The sequence below is a fragment of the Coturnix japonica genome, chromosome 2 (assembly GCF_001577835.2).
Source record: "Coturnix japonica isolate 7356 chromosome 2, Coturnix japonica 2.1, whole genome shotgun sequence".
NCBI classification, from domain to species: Eukaryota; Metazoa; Chordata; class Aves; order Galliformes; family Phasianidae; genus Coturnix; species Coturnix japonica.
Window position 1 is genome coordinate 115,762,383 of NC_029517.1, and position 5,765 is coordinate 115,768,147.

Genomic DNA, 5,765 nt, shown 5'->3' on the forward strand with positions numbered 1-5,765 from the left:
AATCTGAAAGAGTTAGGCAAGAAAGAAAAGGAGTCAACTGGAAAGATATGCTTGGAAATAAAAGAACATTCTGAGAGGAGGAAAAAGTGGAGGAGATTGAAGTGAAGAACAGAAAAATTGGACGCTAATAATTCTTTGTATTTTTTTTTTTCCCGACAGAGTTTTTATCATTGGAGTAGTGTAGCCACCCACCTGTACCGTAACGATAACACACACAGTGGACATAACAACCAAATCTTCCTACTTTTCTTTGCGTCACCTTCATGGGGAAAATGCCAGAGGAGAAATTTATCAGACGTGTTGTCATATCTCTTTGTGTTTTGAACCTCTCCAAAATGAAAAAGTGAAGCAGTTTGTTTGACTTGTAGAAGGGGTTTTGGCTTACTCCCCATGAAAATATGATTATAAATTCCTCCTGCATTTACTGTTGGCATATTCTAAACAATTGAGTCCACTGATTACTGAGTTATATAAGAATTCTTGTGTTATTTGAGACTTAATACATCAGACTCTGTGTAAAAGTGACATACCTGCTTTTTAACATCTAAAATCCAAACCAAAGAGAACTTCTTCTGTTCTGTGGGATTTTTATTGCAGGCTGGGGGAGGAGGAAAGGAAACTGTGGGAATTCTTGCCTCATACTCCCAAGTTGGTGCTTTCAGTGCAATTTTTACCCACTTGCAGCTGTGCTGTGAGTATTGCTGCTCTGTGACAGTGATGTTGATGTCCTTATTTAAACCTCTGAGGCTCAGTCTCTGCATCTGATTCAAGATTCTGAAAGTCTTGGCATCTACCCTGGTGCTACTTGATGAATTGTAAGACATGAAAGAAACTGTATTTTGCCCATTCCACTTTTTACCTTAGTTGTGGCATGCCACATTATCTGTCACAGAGGGGAAAAACACATGTGAATGAATGTAATCCATTTATTGGTTTATGGTCACAAAGTCCTCAAGGGAGTGTTCTAATTCCAGAACGCTGGATTTTCTATTTCGGTGAGTTAGCAGAAAGACGTCGCTTCCTATTCACTGTATGTCCAGCACTATCTGGTGAACTCATCAAAGGTGAAGAGCAACCACAGGTAAAACTATTCCTCTCAGACATTTTTGATGAATAATTGATTGCTCTCTGACATCTTCAAAATGCAAATGAAGGGATTATCTGCAGAGGGACGACACAGCTGAAGGACGTATTTTCAGACAACAGTGCTACCCCACACTGTAGGATGAGTGTGTATTCTGTTGTATCTTGTGTATGCTTTATAGCAATTGTCCTATTCTGACACACTCTTGTTTTTTAATATTGATGGCATGTCAAACCTGATATGTCAAACCTGAATCTTAGACATTTAGTTGGGGTGTGTTGTAAATGCAATTTTTCTGTAAGTTGCTTTTTGGTTGAAAGCTCTCCTTAAAGAAATGTAAAGCATAGGTACTAAGAGTGAAATGCACTCATACTGTCCTTTAAGCATACTTCAGTTTGTTCACAGAAGTAACTGGTAGAAGTCCTACCAGAGTGAACAAGCAGTCTTCTTTCTTTTAGTTTCATTTGCCAACAGTGGAACGAGTTTTCTGAGACAAGGACATCTTCCTAATCAGAAAGTTGTGGAGACAAACACCCATCTGCTGGAGCCATTGAGCATCCAGCAGCATTTGGATATCTCCAGGTCACACTGGGTTCCCACCACGTTCTAAACCCACAAGGTGTTTAGAATGGATCATAGATCCCATTTGATAAAATGTGCAAGTGAGGCATAATGTGTAACTTATTAAACTGATAGCTCAGGAATTGATTACTCATTGGCAAGAAGCTCATAGAGCAAAGTAAGAACATACCAAAGAAGAATGTATTAAACAGATTTCTGCAGGTAGGCTGTGTGGTCTCCGGCATTAACAGAGGAAGCAGGAAGTCCAGTGCTCCACTCTTGATTCCACTATCAGCTATTTAACAGCACTGTTTATTCTTATCCTCACAGTTTTTCCAACAGCACCACTCTGAAGCTTTAAACATGGGACCCCAGCTGAATCCCTTCTTCTTTAGGGTTCAGTTTCTCTATCTCATCATTGTGTTTTAGAACTATATTGTTAGGATGACTTGGCAATGTTTGCTGAGCACTTTGAAGAAATGAAGCAAAGTATTAAGTTATAAGTAGGGTTGTTATTTAAGAAAAACTTCATTATTTTTCAAAAGCAAACAATTTTGGCAAGATGATAAAAGGAAGAAAGAAAAAGGGAGTGTAGCACTGAAGACAGTGTGCTCATTTTCTTCTCACCAAACAGTAAACGCTTTAGGAACACTACATTCTTTCATTCTCATCTCGCACTCAAGAGCAGTCATTTCATATCTGTATTTACCTTTCTTAAGCCATACTCTGTGCTCATGCTTTTCAGCACTTTATACATTTATTTAAGGATCAACTCAGAGCACTTATTCATCTTATTAGGAAAACACATTACATTCACACATCAGAGCCTGCAACTGCAAAGCTACTATAAATCATAAGATATCACTGACACCCCCCTTTCATCTTCTCAGAGATGCAGTGCTCTTTGCAAGGTTTTTGCTTTCACTTTGGTTGCTTTGCTACTTCCTCCTGTGGACTGAAATAAACAGTTTTCCTTTCCATTCTCAGCCAGTATCTTCTTTCCTCCTGATAGCGCACGGCAGCGTGGCTGTTAGTTGTTGGTGTATACAGGTCAACCCATGCATCTCTGGCATTACAAAGCAATATTGTAACGACAGCTCCTTTGCCAAAAGGCAATGCTCTTATCAAAATCATTAATACAATTTTCATGTGCTCATATTATTATGGTACTTCTATTAACAATGCATTTACTGTATATTTACTGAACATATTCCTTTCTAAACAGAAGCAAGGAAGATAAAAGCAAGGTGCAGCTCAAGACATCACATCTGCATGTTATGAAGAATTGCATGAAATCTTGACCTTGCTTTCAGTACTTTTGTGCTGAATTCAAGCAGTGTAAGTCAGGAAAACACCCAGTGAGAGGAGTAAGTACTTCAAGTAAAAGGAAAAACTCATAACACAGAAGAGAGAATGCTGAGAATGGAAGAAAATTGTTCAGAGGGATCAGCGGTGGGATGGTGTCATAGGCAGCCAGAAGAAGGATAAGGTTTGGAGGATGTCTGCAGAGAAGCAGTTGGGACTACTTGAAAACAACAGAACCCAAAGATGTTACCCACTGTGAGCCCTGCTGGTAATTCTGTAGCACACTTTGGCTCCATCCACAAGTTCCTGCCTGCCGGCTCATTAAGTCAATCCATTTGGTTTTTTTTTTTTTTGTTTTTGTTTTGGTTTTTTTTTGGTGACGATAAGCATGGAAACGTTTTGGGCAATCTGTGACAGCATCATTCAATGTATGACCGAGCTGTGGGGAGATTAATGAGACTCCATAGCTCTTCTGAAATTTCTTTTTGGTGATTGTGAAAACAGAAGTATAATTTCATGAAAAAAAAAAAAAAAAAAGAAAAAAGAAAAAAAAAAGGTGATAACTTCTCATGAAGTTTTGTTTAAAATAAAGCCCCAAAGCAATCTGCTCTGGACAGCTGAGATGCAGTTAAGATATGACACAGCAAGCTGCAGTGTATTGTAGCAAATGTCTCCATCTTTCCTGCTTAAAGTCATGGCGAATGGTGAAGTCCATTTCTTGTTTTAGTTACCTGCTTTCTGAAAACTGTACGCTAACTAAAAAGTCTGATGTGTTCTGTGGAGCGGGTCACAAGGTACTGACCTGACGGGGCGTAGGGAACACGCTGGAGATGAGCTGTTTGTCTGCCTTTCTGCCTCATAATGAAAGGCGCGACTCTGATTGTAATTGAGCTGATCTATCCAGAATAGGAATGTAAGGGTTGTTTAAAAAGACACTTTCTGAAAAGGTTCATCTCCTGCTCCATAACAGGGAAACGACTTCTTTTTGGATTAGAGAACTGTATCTTCTTTGGGGTTTGCAGGCTTCTGTCTCCACGGCGTGAACCCAGTATTCACACAGGGTTGTGTAATGGTAAAAGAATTTGTCTGGAACAGCCAGCTTTATGATTGACTGGTGATATTCTGCTGAAGAAGATCTGAGTGAAGATAACATTTTCAAAAGAAAAATATTGCTGGCACTTGACTACCTGTTCTGTACAGCATTTATTCGCACTTGTCAGCTAACCAAAATAAAACCTTTAATGCTGCCAATTTGTGACCTTCTCTGCTGTAAAATATTCTGTTACTAAATCAGCACTTCTCCGCTGTCTGTGTTTGTCTTAAACCTTTCTGTGAAACAGTATCTACCTCCTTAGAGCCATTTACTGCTCTCGCTGTGTACGCAATGAGAGTTCTGTGCAAAGATCAAGGGGACGTGAGGTGTAGTTACATCCAGGTGATAGTGATGTAGGGTTTACTTTAGGGTTGCTCATTTATTAGGATACATTTTGTGTGTTCTTACTTAAGGACAGCTCAGCGGTATTGGAGCCTGAACTCATTGTTCTGGATATTTAAATGCTTTTTCACTGAATAGGTAGGATGAGCTGGGTAAACGTTTTGAGGTTTTTTCAGGTAATTAGTTAAAGACACATGAAACTGCAGTTATGTTTTACCAGCTTAATACAGCCATGAACCAAAATGCCTGATTTGCCCTGATGAAAAAATGAGAAGATGTTAACATTTCTCAGAATAATCTGTGATGAATAGGAAGTGTTTTTGCCTATGGCTATGTTGTGCTAGGGTCTGATTATATCAGAGCTCGTAAATTAGAAAGTCAGAAGGGACCACTGTGATCGTCTGACTTGGCCTCTTGTACAATGCAAGCCATGGGACTTCCCTGAATTAATTCCTGTTTGAACTGGAACACAAAGTTTAGAGAAGCAGCCAATCTCAATTAAAATATTTCCAGTGATGAAGAGCCCACAGCAACCCTTAGTGAATTGTTTCAAGGAACAACTATTCTTGCCCTTACATTTTTGTGCCTTATTTTCATTTTGAATTTGCCTCAATTCAGCTTCCAGCAATTAAATCTTGTAATGCCTTTGTTTGCTGGACTCTCTCTCGTTTGTCAAAACCGTATCCCTGACATAGAACCTTAAGGACTGTGATCATCTCATCTCTTAGCCCCCTCTTTCTTAAAATAACGGGTTCAACTCCTTGAGCCTATTGCAATAAAACATATTTTCAGATGCTATAGTGAGTCCCCTGGCTCTTCTCCATGATTTGAGTAGTCTATCAGCATCCTTTATGGATGGTGAACATCAGGAATGGACTCAGTCCATCATGAGTCCTACCAGTGCTAAATCTAGCAGGCACATCATCTTCCTCACTCTTCATAAGTGTTCCTGGATGGTCCCTTAGGATTTCTTTTAGCTGCAGTGCCCATGGAGAGGTTGTAATCAGCCAATTCTTGACCCTCATTCCCAAACTCATTTTTGATGTCACTTTTTTAATAGCATAAACTCTCCATCTCATAAGCGGCATTTTAATTTACTGGCAAAAGCAAATGGAAGGCTCTCTCTTGGCACTACATATTAAAGTAAAAAGGCAACGTTAAGCGGTTAAGTCAATGCTTAAATGTCAGGACTAACATAAAAGTAAAAAGCGTATATTGTGAGAGATTTTACCTCCTTTATGTAGGACAAGATTATGTTCAGACTGAGCACCATTGGCCCCAGGAGGTTGTAGGGAGTACAGCAGGAGGCAGAGGGGCGCCTGGAACGGGTTGCTCCAAGTCCACATGGCAGCAAGAATCTTTCTCACTCAGAATTCAAGC

General features: G+C 39.6%; 1 long non-coding RNA gene across 1 annotated transcript; it reads left to right on the plus strand.

The window, feature by feature from the left end:
• Positions 1 to 752: 752 nt before the first annotated feature.
• LOC107310402 lies at positions 753 to 2,991 on the plus strand. The gene is made up of 2 exons (XR_001553584.2): positions 753 to 1,081; positions 2,871 to 2,991. It is a non-coding gene; the product is annotated as an uncharacterized LOC107310402 (long non-coding RNA).
• Positions 2,992 to 5,765: the final 2,774 nt, after the last annotated feature.